The 15,980-nt window shown below is 37.3% G+C and overlaps 1 non-coding gene across 1 annotated transcript; it reads left to right on the top strand.

The window, feature by feature from the left end:
• Positions 1-4,414: 4,414 nt before the first annotated feature.
• LOC148562424 (small nucleolar RNA R71) lies at positions 4,415-4,522 on the top strand. The gene has a single exon (XR_015887762.1). It is a non-coding gene; the product is annotated as a small nucleolar RNA R71 (small nucleolar RNA).
• Positions 4,523-15,980: the final 11,458 nt, after the last annotated feature.

The raw sequence follows: 15,980 nt of genomic DNA on the forward strand, positions 1-15,980 counted from the left end.
ACTCTCTGTATTTACTTACTCTGCACTTCTAGTTTTCATTATGTATTCTCCATCTTTGTTTTCATTTTCTAGAGCTATGAACAACTAAACCCCTTTCATTGGGTTAGGGAGCTCTGTTGTAATTTGATGGATCAATACTAGTTTTCATTATTCTTCTTCTATCTTTTCTCTTGATTTTACTTGAAAGCTTTCGATCTTCATCCAATTGGGTAGTTATCTTGGAAAAGAAGCTATTCATACTTGGATCTCTTCTGATCCTTGAAAGAGGAATGAAGAGATCATGCTAGAAATGCTTTCTCATGCTGGACCAAATTGGGTTTGGATTGATATGTGACTATAATCCTCTCAACACTTGATTTGGGAAATGCATGTGGTATAATCAGTGACTATACTTCATCTCTTCTCATGAGCAATTGACCAAAGAATTGGCTATTGATTAAGATTTGAGAGATTGAATTACAAGGAATTGTAATTCGATCACTTAAGATTGCCAAGGAGATCAATGAGTGCATTGATTGAGGAAGAGATAAAAATAAAATTGATCCAGAGAATGCAACATCTCCTGAGCCCAATGAACTCCCCATTTCTGATCTTACCCATTCTTTTTAGTTTCTGTTATTTACTTTTATGAGCAATTCCCCCATTCCCATTTACAATTCTGCAATTTACTTTCAGTCATTTACTTTCAGTTCTTTAATTCTAGCATTTACTTTTCTGTTATTTACTTTCCCTCCATTTAATTTTCTGCAACTCTCAACCCAAAATTCTGATTCGCTCAACTAGAACATTCCTCTAATTAAAGTTGCTTGATCAATCAATCCTTGTAGGATTCGACCTCACTCTATTGTGAGTTTTTACTTGACGACAAATTCGGTACACTTGCCGAAGGAAATTTGTTATGAGAAAAGTTTTCCGTGCATCAGAACTCAGAATTCAGATAGTGTTATTGATTCTCTTAGTTCAGTATGTTGATTCTTGAACACAGCTACTTTATGAGTCTTGGCCGTGACCCTAAGCATCTTGTTTTCCAGTATTACCACCGGATACATAAATGCCACAGACACATAATAAGGTGAACCTTTTTAGATTGTGACTCAGCTTTGCTAGAGTCCCCAGTTAGAGGTGTCCAGAGTTCTTAAGCACACTCTTTTTGCTTTGGACCACGACTTTAACCGCTCAGTCTCAAGCTTTTCACTTGACACCTTCACCCCACAAGCACATGGTTAGGGACAGCTTGATTTAGCCGCTTAGGCTAGGATTTTATTCCTTTGGGCCCTCCTATCCATTAATGCTCAAAGCCTTGGATCCTTTTTACCCTTGCCTTTCAGTTTAAAGGGTTACTGGCTTTTTATGCTTGCTTTTTCTTTTTCTTTCTTTTTTTTCTTTTTTTTTTCTTTTTTCGCAAGCTTTTGCTTTTCACTGCTTTTTCTTGCTTCAAGAATCAATTTTATGATTTTTCAGATTATCAATAACATTTCTCTTTTTTCATTATTCTTTCAAGAGCCAACAATTTTAACATTCATAAACCTCACTATAAAAAATATGCACTGTTCAAGTATTCATTCAAAAAATAAAAAGTATTGCCACCACATCAAAATAATTAAACTATTTTTAAGATAGAATTCGAAATTCATGTATTTCTTTTTCTCTTTCAGAAAATATTTTTTCATTTAAGAAAGGTGAAGGTTTCATAGAACATTCATAACTTTAAGACATAGACACTAAACACCAATGATCATGTAATAAAGACACAAACATAGTCAAAACATAAAGCATAAAAACCGAAAACAGAAAAATAAGAACAAGGAAATTAAAGAACGGGTCCACCTTAGTGACGGCGGCTAGTTGTTCCTCTTGAAGATCCTATGGAGTTCTTGAGCTCCTCAATATCTCTTCCTTGCGTTTGTTGCTCTTCCCTCATGGCTCTTTTTGAGGTCCATGAGTGGGTTCTCTTGTTTGCTCCATCCTCTTTCTAGTTATGGGCTTTTGAGATGAATCTCTCCATCTCCCATGACTCGGAGTTGGAAGCAACTGCCTTCCCTTTCCTCTTCCTAGAGGTTTCTCCGGCCTTAGGTGCCATTAATGGTTATGGAAAAACAAAAAGCTGAGCTTTTCCACACCAAACTTAAAAGCTTTGCTCTTCCTCGAGCAAAATAAGATAGAAGAAATAATAAGATATGTAAGTTTTGAAAACATTTTGGAAGGAATTGAAAAGAAATAATAAAAAAAGAATTAAAAAGGATTGGAAAGATTATTAATATTTGAAAATATAAATTGAAAGATGAACGTTTAAAATATGTTTGATGCAAAAAATTATGAATTAAAACATGAAAAATTGAAAAAAAATCGAATTGGAAACAAAATTACCTCCCTTGTGTCATCCTGGCGTTTAACGCCCACTTGATTGCCTCTTTGGGCGTTTAACACCTAGCCAGATACCCTGGCTAGCGTTAAACGCCAGGAATCCTTCTTTACTGGGCGTTTTTCTGAACGTCCAGAATGCTGCCTGCATGGGCGTTAAATGCCCATTTTGCTATCCTTACTGGCGTTTAAACGCTTGCAAGCCTGTCCTCCAGGGTGTGCTGTTTTTGATGTTGTTTTTGATTCCGCTTTAATTCTGCAGCTGTTTTTATGACTCGACATGATCATCAACCTAAAGAAAACATAAACTAACAATGGAAAATGAAATGAGAAAGTAATTAGCATAGATAAATAAGATTGGGTTGCCTCCTAATAAGCACTTCTTTAATGTCAATAGCTTGACAGTGAGCTCTTAGAGAGTTTCACAGAGACTCAGAGCTTAATGGTGGCCTCCCAACACCAAACTTAGAGTTTGAGTGTGGGGGCTCTGTTTGACTCTGTATTGAGAGAAAATTTTCATGCTTCCTCTCCATGGTTACAGAAGAAGATCCTTGAGCCTTAAACACAAGGTAGCCTCATTCAATTGAAGGACTAACTCTCCTCTGTCCACATCAATCACAGCTCTTGCTGTGGTTAGGAAGGGTCTTCCAAGGATAATGGATTTATCCTCATCCTTCCCAGTGTCTAGGATTATGAAGTCAGCAGGGATGTAAAGGCCTTCAACCTTCACTAAGACATCCTCTACAAGTCTATAAGCTTGTTTCATTGATTTATCTGCCATCTCTAGTGAGATTCTTGCAGCTTGTACTTCAAAGATCCCTAGCTTCTCCATTACAGAGAGTGGCATGAGGTTTATTCCTGACCCCAGGTCACACAGAGCCTTCTCAAAGGTCATGGTGCCTATGGCACATGGTAGTAAGAACTTTTCGGGATCCAGTTTCTTTTGAGGTAATTCCTGCTGAACCAAGGCAGTCAGTTAATTGATGAGCAATGGAGGTTTATTATCCCAAGTCTCATTACCAAATAGCTTGTCATTCAGCTTCATGATTGCTCCTAGATACCGAGCAACTTGCTTTTTAACAATATCTTCATCCTCATCAGAGGAAGAATCTTCATCAGAACTCATGAACTGCAGCATTAAGTTCCATGGAATCTCTATGGTCTCTATATGAGCCTCAGATTCCTTTAGTTCCTCAATAGGGAACTCCTTATTGGTTAGTGGACGTCCAGCAAGGTCTTCCTTACTAGAAATCACTGCCTTTTTACTCTCTCCAGGTTCGGCCACTTTGGATATAGCTATGGCCTTGCATTCTCTTTTGGGATTCTCTTCTGTATTGCTTGGGAGAGTACTAGGAGGAGTTTCAGTGACTCTTTTACTCAGATGACCCACTTGTGCCTCCAAATTTCTGATAGAGGACCTTGTTTCAGTCATGAAACTGAGAGTGGTCTTAGATAGATTAGAGACTATGGTTGCTAAGTCAGAGAGGCTCTGCTTAGAATTCTCTGTCTGTTGCTCAGAAGATGATGGAAAAGGCTTGCTATTGCCAAACCTATTTCTCCCACCATTATTATTATTGAAGCCTTGTTGAGGCTTCTGTTGCTCCTTCCATGAGAAATTTGGATGATTTCTCCATGAAGGATTATAAGTATTTTCATAGGATTCTCCCATGTAATTCACCTCTTTCATTGCAGGATTCTCAGTGTCATAAGCTTCTCCTTCAGAGGAAGCTTCTTTAGTGCTGCCGGATGCAGCTTGCATTCCAGTCAGATACTGAGAAATCATATTGACTTGCTGAGTCAATATTTTATTCTGAGCTAATATGGCATTCATAGTATCAATCTCTAGAACTCCTTTCTTCTGAGTCATCCCATTATTCACAGGATTTCTTTCAGAAGTATACATGACCTAGTTATTTGCAACCATTTCAATGAGTTCCTGGGCTTCTGCAGGTGTTTTCTTCAGATCAAGAGATCCACCAGCAGAGTGGTCCAATGACATCTTGGACAATTCAGACAGACCATCATAGAATATACATAAGATGCTCCATTTTGAAAGCATGTCAGAAGGACACCTTCTGATCAATTGCTTGTATCTTTCCCAAGCTTCATAGAGGGATTCACCTTCCTTCTGTCTGAAGGTTTGGACTTCCACTCTAAGCTTGCTTAATTTTTGAGATGGAAAGAATTTGGCCAAGAAAGCATTGATCAACTTTTCCCAAGAGTTCAGGCTTTCTTTAGGTTGTGAGTCTAACCATATCCTAGCTCTGTCTCTTACAGCAAAAGGGAAAAGCAGAAGTCTGTAGACCTCGGGATTAACCCCATTGGTTTTAACAGTATCACAGATCTGCAAGAATTCAGCTAAGAACTGATGAGGATCTTCTAATAGAAGTCCATGAAACTTGCAATTCTGCTGCATTAGAGAAACTAATTGAGGCTTTAGCTCAAAGTTGTTTGCTCCAATTGCAAGAATTGAGATGCTTCTTCCATAGAAGTCGGAAGTTGGTGCAGTAAAGTCACCAAGAACCTTTCTTGCATCTCCACCATTGTTGTTGGGTTCGGCTGCCATGTCTACTTCTTTTTCGAAAATTTCTGTAAGTTCCTCTCCATAGTGTTGTGCTTTAGCTTCTCTTAGCTTCCTCTTCAGAGTCCTTTCAGGTTCAGGATCAGCTTCAACAAGAATGTTCTTATCCTTGTTCCTGCTCATATGAAAAAGAAGAGAACAAAGAGAAAAAGAGGAATCCTCTATGTCACAGTATAGAGATTCCTTTATGTGAGTAGAAGAATGGAAGAATAGAAGAATGAGGTAGAGAGGGAATAAGAGGAATTCGAACACAGAGAGAGAGAGGGAGAGGGTTCAAATTATGAGTAGAAGAGAAGTGTTAGTAAATAAATAAAATAAATAGAAAGAGATGAGAGAGAGAGAGTATTCGAATATTAATTAAAATAAAAGAAAAATATTTTTATTTTTATTTTAATTATAAGTTAGAATTCGAAATTTAAGAAAAAAAATAAAATTAGAATTTAAAACAATTAGTTAATTAAAAAGAATTTTGAAAAAGTGGTTAGTGATTTTCGAAAATTAGAAGTGGAAAAGTAGTTAGGTGGTTTTGAAAAAGATAAAAAATAGAAAACTTTTTTTTTAAATTAAAATAAACAAGTCAAGTCGTTAATTGAAAAAGATTTGAAAATAAATATTGAAAAGATAAGAAGTTAGAAAAAGATTTTAAAATTACATTTTGAAAAAGATATGATTGAAATTTATTTTCAAAAAGATTTGAAAAGAAAATTAAAAAGATTTGATTTTGAAAATTAAAGTTGATGACTTGACTAACAAGAAACTAAAAGATATGATTCTAGAATTTAAAGATTGAACCTTTCTTAACAGGAAAGTAACAAACTTGAAATTTTTTGAATCAAAACATTAATTGTTAGTAAAGTTTTCGAAATGTGAAATAAAAATAGGAAAAAGATTTTGAAAATTTAATTAAGAAATTCAAAGATATTAAGAAAAAAAAATGAAAAAAATTGATTTTTGAAAAATATTTGAAAAGATAAAATTTTTAAATTGAAACTTTGACTTGACTAACAAGAAACAACTAAATTTTAAAAATTTTTTACTAAGTCAACCCAAAATTTCGAAATTTATGAGTAAAATAAGGAAAGATATTATTTTTGATTTTTTTTGAATTAATGAAGAAAGAGAAAAACAACAAAATAACACAAAACATAAAAATTTAAGATCAAAACAAATAATGCATGCAAGAACACCTTGAATGTCAAGATGAACACCAAGAACACTTTGAAGATCATGATGAACATCAAGAACAAAGTTTTGAAAATTTTTAAGAAAAGAAAGACATGTCAGACTCTAAACTTAGAAATTTTTAAACCTTAGACACCAATAATTCAAAAATGCATATGAAAAATAAGAAAAGACACAAAACAAGAAAAATTAAAGATCAAACAAGGAAAATCATCAAGAACAACTTGAAGATCAAAGAAGAACACAATGCATGAATTTTCAAAAATTTAAGAAAAATTAAAAACATGCAATTGACACCAAACTTAAAAATTGACACAAGACTCAAACAAGAAACACAAAATTTTTTTGGTTTTTATGATTTTATTAATTTTTTTTTGTATATTTTTCGAAAAAATTTTTGGAAATAGAAAATAAAGAAATTCAAAATTTTTAATAAGAATTCCAGGATTCGTGCAATGTTAGTCTGAAGCTTCGGTCCGAAAGAATTATACATGGCCAAATGGCTAGCCAAGCTTTAGCATAACAAATACAAACATGTCCTTTCTACAATGGAAAGTGGAAAACTCACTCCAAAAGATTAGACATGGCTTAACAGCCAGCTAGGCTTCAACATATCTCATGAAGCTCTAGAATTCATTCTTAAAAATTTTTATGAATTTTTCGAAAACTAAATTTTTTGTTTTGTTTTTCGAAAATAAAAATAAAAAGCTTAAACATAAAATAAAATTACCAAATCTAGGCAACAAGATGAACTGTCAGTTGTCCAAACTCGAACAATCCCCGGCAACGGCACCAAAAACTTGGTGCACGGAATTGTGATCACACTTTTCACAACTCCAGTACAACTAACCAGCAAGTGCACTGGGTCGTCCAAGTAATAAAACCTTACACGAGTAAGGGTCGATCCCACAAAGATTGTCGACTTGAAGCAAGCTATGGTCATCATGTAAATCTTAGTCAGGCGGATTCAAATGGTTATGAAATATTGATAATTAAAAGATAAATAAAACATAAAATAAAATAAGATACTCATGTAATTCATTGGTGGGAATTTCAGATAAGCGTTTGGAGATGCTTTGTTGCTTTTAAACCTCTGCTTTCCTATTGTCTTCATCCAATCATGCGTGCTCCCTTCCATGGGAAGCTGTATGATCCTCTCAGTGAAAATGGTCGAAGTACATTTTCTGCATGGCTAATCAACTGTCGGATTTCTCGTCTCGGATGAAAAATACCAGGTACAGCTACCGCACGGCTAATCATCTGTCGGTTCTCACTTGTGTCAGAATAGGATCTCTCTATCCTTTTGCACACTGTCACTGTGCCCAACATTCGCGAGTTTGAAGCTCATCACAGTCATCCCTTCCCAGATCCTATTCGGAATACCACAGACAAGGTTTAGACTTTTCAGATCTCAGAAATGCTGCCAATTAGTTCTAGCCTATACCACAAAGGTTCTAATCACACAGACTCGGTCCGTGGATTAGAGACCCAAGAGATTATATTCTGGCTGTCGTCCAATGACTACGTTGAACATCATGTAGACCGCTTGTGGTTGTCAAGCACGCGGATCTTGGCTAAGCGAGTAACGAAGATAGTGGGTGATTGTCACGGGTCACCCCTTCATTCTGACTTAACTGAATTAAGTACGAGAGTATATCTTGGAGAAGAAGTAAGCGTGAATTGAAAGAGAAACAATAGTACTTGTATTAATTCATGAAGAACAGCAGAGCTCCGCACCTTAATCTATGAGGTGTAGAAACTCCACCGTAGAAAATACATAAGAAAAAAAGGTCTAGGCATGGCCGTGTGGCCAGCCTCCCAAATGTAACATAAAAGTGAAAGATAGATAAGAGGTTCCAAGCTGCAAATACAATAGTAAAAGCGCTATTTATACTAAAACTAGTTACTAAGGATTACAGAAAATAAGTAACTAAGTGCAGGTAGTGCAGAAATCCACTTTCGGGGCCCACTTGGTGTGTGTTTGGGCTGAGCATTGAGCTTTACATGTGCATAGGCCTTTTCTAGAGTTAAACACCAGCTTGGATGCCAGTTTGGGCGTTTAACTCCAGTTCTGGTGCCAGTTCTGGCGTTTTATGCCAGAAAAAGGTCTCTGACTGGCGTTTGAACGCCAGTTTGGGCCATCAAATCTCAGGCAAAGTATGGACTATTATATATTGCTGGAAAGCCCAAGATGTTTACTTTCCAACGCAATTGAGAGCGTGCCAATTGGGCTTCTGTAGCTCCAGAAAATCTACTTCGAGTGCAGAAAGGTCAGAATCCAACAGCATCTGCAGTCCTTTCTCAGCCTCTGAATCAAACTTTTGCTCAGGTCCCTCAATTTCAGCCAAAAAATACCTGAAATTATAGAAAAACACACAAACTCATAGTAAAGTCCAGAAATGTGATTTTTGCATAAAAACTACTAAAAATATAATAAAAAGTAACTAAAACATGTTAAAAACTATGTAAAAATAATGCCAAAAAGGTATAAATTATCCGCTCATCAGAGAGTCAATAATATCATCTGGATTCTAAGTTCCTAAAGAGACCAACACTTCTGAGTTTTCAATGGATAGTGAGATACCAAAACTATTCAGAAGCAAAAAGCTACTAAGTCCCGCACATCTAATTGAAACTGAGCTTCACTGAAAACTCTGAGATTTATTGTATCTTACTCTTCTTTTTATCCTACTTTGTTTTTAGTTGCTTGGGGACAAGCAACAATTTAAGTTTGGTGTTGTGATGAGAGGATATTTTAGAGGCTTTTTGGCATCATTTTTATATAGTTTTTAGCATGTTTTATTTATGTTTTATTATATTTTCATAGGTTTTCGTGCAAAATTCACATTTTTGGATTCTACTTTGAGTTTGTGTGTTTTTATACAATTTCAGGTATTTTCTGGATGAAATTGAGGAGCTGAATCAAAAGTCTGATTCAGAGGTAGAGAAAGCACTGCAGATGCTGTCAAGATCTGACCTTCTTGCACTCGAAAGATCTTTTCTAGAGCTACGGAAGTCCAAATGGAGCGTTCCTATGGCTATGGAAAGATAACGTCTAGGACTTTTCAGAAATATATAATAGTCTATACTTTGCTTTAGAATTGAAGGCGCAAAACTGGCGTTCAACGCCAGCCATCTACCCCAGTCCAGGATTCCAATGCCCACAGAGGAGTGGCCAGCGTCCAACGCCCATAAAGGTGTCCCTAGCCAGTGTTCAACGCCCAAGGAGCATCCTAGCACATGGAGACCACTCAAGCTCAGCCCAAAGACTCACCAAGTGGGCCCCGAAAGTGGATTTTTGCACTACAAGCCTAAGCCTATCATGTTTCTGTAATTCTTAGTCATTAGTTTAGTATAAAAGTGAGAATATCACCCTTTGTTTTACATGAGATTTCCTGGCATTTTTGAACCTTTCATTGTATTTTCTATCAGTATGAGTCTCTAAACCTCCTAGGTTAAGGGGAGGAGCTCTGTCTGAGTTTTATGGATTAATAAAAGTACTACCGTTCTATCTCAAGTCGTGTTTGATTCTCTATTCTAAGATGTATCTTCGTTCTTCAACCTTATAAATGAGTTGAACCGGCACAAGGTTATCTCTATTCTACATGGGTTTAGCGAGCATCTTTCATCGGATATCAATGAACCATTAGCTTGATTATACATTTCTTAGACTTCGTTGAGTACTTCTCGAGACACCAATTCAGCCGAGGTATGGGGAGATTAGAGTCTTTGTAGTAGAGGCTAGAACCAAAGGCGCATCATTCTCTGATTCGAAAGATTCAACCTTGTCTGTGGCGTTTTGAGTAACATCATTAAGGGAAATGAACTGCAAAAGCTTCACCCTCAATCAGACTGGATCCGCACTAACCCTTGGGTTCAGCACTAGAGGAGAATCGGCGACCTCTCAAGAAAGGCGTTGATCACATACAGCCTGCCATAGAAGAAATCATTCACAGTTGGCGTAGACAGTGAGATCGAATTAATCCAGAAGAATAAAGCATCTCTGAAGCCTTAACCATCTTCTTATCATTGCATTCACCTTCAACTCAGTAACATTATCTTTATTTTACTTTTATGTGCTTTAAACAAACAAACAACTTTTCTATCCGCCTGACTAAGATCTACAAGATAACCACAGCTTGATTCAAATCACAATCCTCGTGGGATCGACCCTGACTCACTCAGGTATTACTTGGATGACCCAGTGCACTTGCTGGTTCAGTTGTGCGAAGTGTAATTCCGCGCACCAGTAACGCCCTACCACACAGAGCTTTAGACCTAGGATGTAAAACAGAGGTGGCAAAGCGCTATGACCTCTAAAAGTAAAATCTTATATATAAAATAGTTGAAAAGAAGATTTATCTAGGAGCCTTTGGAGGAAAGTTAAAACAAAACATTAAATGGAAAAGCGTAGCACTCTCGAAAGTGATAACGTAAACGAAATAGGATAAGAGTATACTAAACATGAATATATACAAAAAGAGTTCCAAGATACAGATAACAAAGTCTCTGACTCAGCTCGCGAAGTTAAGACCGGCCAAATCATATATACGTACATACATATAAGAATCCCAAGAGAGTCCAAAATACAGTTTACAAAACCTGTATCTCCAAACTCAATCTCTAAGAGGGATAAAGCAATATATACATATATAGTGGAGATATACAAGTATCTATATATACATCAAAACCAAAATAAAATCCCAAAACACAAAGATCTTCACTTTCAGAAGCTCCCAGTATGCCTCAGTGAGGTGCCTCATGTCCTGCATCTGAAAACCACAAAATATGTATGGGATGAGAACCGGAGGTTCTCAGCATGGTAACAGTTCCCACATAACTAACATATAAGGTCCTGAAAAAGCCGAAGGCGATCCTATAACTCTGACACTTAGATTATAAAACTTAAATATTTAAAGCGGAAAACCATAAACAAGGTGGTCCTCTAAGGTTTTAAACTTAATCAAAACCGTACTAAAACCCTCAAATCCTCTACCTTTCCTCCAATCCTCCAACTCCGGTGCATAGACAAGCAAAACAGATGAAACAAGCACATATAGAAAGCATATATAACAAGTAGGCAATTAACAATTAACATGAATAAACAATTAATCAAGACAAGATAATGCACACTCAAACAAAACATATAAATGCACATGATGTATCCCTTTTCTACTGGCCGAGAGCTCACGTGTCGATTACTTTGCTAGAACCCGATACATCTGGTAGCTAACTCAGATATCGTCCTTTTGAAAACTAGTGGTCGATACATCACCATGAACCCCACCTGGCGGGTGGTACACCACCAAGAACCTCACTATTGCGAGAAGTACACCACCACAAACCTCGCAAGATCTTCAATTGGAAAATAATACACACACATGGGAAGTAAACCACCATGAACCCCACATAACATTCTCTTTTAAAAACATGTGGGTGGTACACCACCACAAACCCCACATAACATTCTCTTTTAAAAACATGTGAGCGGTACACCACCACGAACCCTACATACGTCTCGACACTAAGCAAGCGGTAAACCACCATGAACCTTGCCAGGTCAAAGCTCAAAACAATTTCATTTTCAAATTCATTATAAATCATTCATACCCATTCATAATCATTCAAAATCATTCATTAAGTCCAGATTCATCACATACATATCACTTTTCTGCACTTCTCATTTCCTAACTCATTATGTCTCATGCTTTCTTCATTTCCAAGTTACCTCACCTTCCAAGTTCAATCCCCTTCACTATCATTACTCTTAAATCTAGGGTCTTAGGGAGTAGAAATAGAGGTTTAGAAGTTCAAAATCATGTTTAAAATCACAAAATACAACTTGCTGAAAAATAGGGTCCCGCGTACGTGAACCATGTCATGCATACGCGGAAGTGAATCTTTCCCAACTTGCGTACGCGACCTTTTCTCGCATACGTGAGTCTCCTTGGCCTGAATAGTTTGCTCACGTCGTGTGCAGCTGCTCGCGTATGCGAGTATATACGTTTTCACCATCCTGCGTACGCGACATACTCCTGGGTACGCGAGCACGTCTGGCCGAACCAAATGGCCGTGTCGCATGTACCTTCGCGTACGCGAGCTTCCCCAAAATGCCACAAAGCTGTTAAGTGATTGCAGGATTTCATTTTACACATCGAACTTTCAAAGCGCATAACTTTTTCGTTCGAAATCGTTTTACATCCGTTCTTTGAACGGCATAAACTTCACGAACCCAATTTTCATATAAAACAAGTTTGAAAGAAATCAAGAGTCTGAAAACCAAGTTATGGATAGCCAAAATTTGGCCAAAAATTAATTTTTTACAAAATTCTCAAAGATTTCTAAACCTCAATTTTCAAAATATTTTAGTTCCAACCCCTTTTTAAAGCTTACCACATCTTACCATAAGGATTCCAATCCAACCTCAACTATACAACAACACCTCTCCACATACTAACTCTCCATCTTCACTAAGTTATTAATCCAATAATTCAAGTTCAAAATGACATATCAATAAATATAATCATTATCATTTTACCAACCTCTACATACAATATTACATATCATAACCTCAACCACAATCTCGACATTACTAACCAGCACCATAATCTATATAACATACTTCATTATTCATCAAGCTATCATCATTGTCGTTCATCGTTATCAACAATTCATTATTTTCAATATCAAACATAAAAAATCCACATCTCATGCTCATACAATAACTAATCAATCCAACCAACCAATTTAACACCTATATACATCAAACTCGACAATCCGAAACCATACCTTGGTTGATTTCTTCCTAGCTTGGTATGTCACAATTGACCACTGTTCCACAAAAGCCAAGCTTCCAAAATGCGCACAAAACAGAGGACTCAGCTATCACAGCCCAAATTCCATCTTTCCGACAACTCTAATTCCATCAACAAGCCTCCAATGACCCACAACTCAATCTAATACCAATAAACATCACTAACTCAATATAAATTTCATTATATCACAGATTTCACGAGGGTTTGTGAGTTCTTATCTTTCTCAAGCATCAATGAAGTAAAACCCAATAATTTTCTCAAGTTAGTTCAAGCCAATAACATCAAAGAATAAAAAATCTCAATACCCACACATTGAATTTTCGAAATTGGGGGGAGGAAATTCAAAACTAAAAATATAATCTCCTTACCAAATTGATTACTAGAATTTGTAGAAAATTTTGAGACAAACGCGTGGCCGCTGACGGCTTGTCAATCGGAGCTCCGGATCAAAAGTTATTAAGAATTGGATTTTGTGATCAAGGGTTTGTGGCTCTCCCCCCAAAAAGGGACATAGCTTTGCCCAAAAAGCCACGGCTCCACTACAAGGCTATCGAAATTGTTCAGACCAACTAAAAAGGTTCTACCAAGAACACTAAAAAGTCGTCAGACAAGTTAGCCCCAAAAGGTCATCCCGCCTAAACAGAAGACGGACTAAAGAAAGAAGAGGTCAGACAGCAAAGTACCAACACTCTATAAACATCTCACAAAGGCCAAGGAAAGGTCAAAAGACCAAAGCCAGAAGTGCTTCACTGAAAGGTACGAAGTCTTGAAAAAAGACACTACTTAAAAAGCAAAAAGCACGGCCTCAAAGACGGAGCTAAAAAGTCGTCCAAACAAACTATACCTAAAAAGTTGTTGGATTATGACTAAAAAGCCCAAAGAGTGAAGACAAACAAGTTGGAAGAAGGCTGAAAAGACCTCTCAACAAACTAAAAAGGGCAATACCAGACCCGCACAAAGAGAAACTACTCAAGATCGACCAAAATGCTTGAGCACGACTTCCCCAAAGAGATCGAAGCTCTGAAAGCACGATCTCACGGAAAGATCCGAACTCAAGCAGGGGCAAAGTCGTACAGGTCAACGTCAACTAAGAAGAGGCGCAAGTACGATCTCAAAAAAGAACAAGCCAAAAGGTTGAGAAACAACTTAAGGCTCAAATGTGCTTAGCTAAAAGGGATACAACTCCGCTCAAAGAAGGCACAAACAGGGCTACGAACGTCATCCGAGACTAAAAAAAAAGGTTCTATATAAAGAACACTAAAAAGTCATTGGACAAGTCACTAAAAGCCCGGATATCAAGCCGCAAGGATAACTTCGCCAAAGTAGAGGGTTGTCAACACAAACTTAAAAGTAAGGCGTGATCTAGAAGGCAAGGGTAGAAAACCCACACTACCACTGAAAAGAGGATGGACTGTGAAGTACCAAACCTCTAGAAAATCTACAAAGATTGCAAAGCAATGAAGAAACAAGCCAGACAGATGCTTGAGCACGACTTCCAAAGAGATTGAAGCTCTGAAAAGCACGATCTCACGGAAAGATCGAACTTAGGCAGGGGCACTGTTCATACCCTGGGTCAAGATGTCTGACCCGGGATGTTTAGCGACAAGCCGACCGACCTCTTCAGGTCAGACTATCCGAGCTCTTCTCAAAGAGCTCGGTCAATGTTCGACCTCTTCACAAAGAGCTCGGCCAAAATGCTACAGAGGCCCAATATGGGCCCAAATAGAGGGACACGACCCAAACCCAAAGGCAGCCCAAGCCTACAGAGGTAAGGGCAGTTCCCTTGAAGATAAGTTGACATCACCCAAAGATAAGATAAGATAAGATAAGATAACTAACTTATCTTATCTAAAAAGGTCACTCCATACTACTATAAATACACTGGAGCACCCAGGTATAACTCTTACTCTGATTCTACTAAAAACCTGTTTAATACCCATGCTAACTTAAGGATCAGAGTCTCTTGCAGGTACCCCCACCCTCTGGTGACGAAGGATCAGCAGTGCAGCCAAGCTCAACAAGTCGGATACGATAGCTCCGGCCTCCACTCACAGTCGGACACATCATCGCCGATCAGCACAGAAGATCTCGTTCGAGATCGACCTACAGTTTCAAGTAACCCTCAGAACAATTCTATTATCTAATTTTTATTAATAATTAATTTATTAACTAATTATTTACTAATTTTGTGGGTTTTACATGGAGTACTCTGAGACTGAGTGGATGCCTGCTATAGCTGAGAGGCTTGAAATGGACGGTTGTTGAAATTATTTTGATTGAAACCGCCTTGAGCATTATTGAAGTTTAGTTTCCTTTGAGATTGGTCTCTCCACCCAAAGTTGGGATGATTCCTCCGCCCGTGATTAAATGTCTTGGCATAAGGATCATTATTGGGGGTTTTTAGAGGAGTTTCCCATGAAATTAACCTGCTTGGAAGTATACTGGCCATAGTCATAAGTCTCACCTTGAGGAAAGCCACCACCCATGTCATAGGAGGTGTCCTGAGTACTGACAGCTGCAACCTGCATTCAACTCAAGTGTTGTGTAATGGCACTAATTTGCTGAGACATAACTTTTTTCTAGGCAAGAATAGCATCCAATGTGTCCAGCTACATGACTCTCCTTTTCACAGAGGTCCTCTCAGAGGAGTACAAATATTAGTTGTTGGCAATCATTTCAAATAACTCATTAGCCTCTTCAGACGTCTTCATGGGAAGTGACACTCTTGCAGAATTATCTAGGGACATCCTGGTGGTTTTAGAAACTCCATTATAGAATATTTTTAACTAAATCCAGTCTAAGAACATATCCGGAAGACACTTTCTGAGCATCTGCTTGTACATTTCCCAGGCATAATAGATGTAAGACCCCAGATTTTTAAAAATTAAATAATAAATTATTTTACGATTTATTCTATTTAATTAAGATTATATTTTCGGAGATTTTTACGTATAAATCGAGTAATTTCTTAATTATAACTTGAAGTTCTAGTAATTGAGAAATAATAGAAATTTTATATACTATATTTTGAATATTTAGTT

This window comes from Arachis ipaensis, chromosome B6 (assembly GCF_059453495.1).
Source record: "Arachis ipaensis isolate K30076 ecotype BB chromosome B6, ASM5945349v1, whole genome shotgun sequence".
Lineage (NCBI taxonomy): Eukaryota > Viridiplantae > Streptophyta > Magnoliopsida > Fabales > Fabaceae > Arachis > Arachis ipaensis.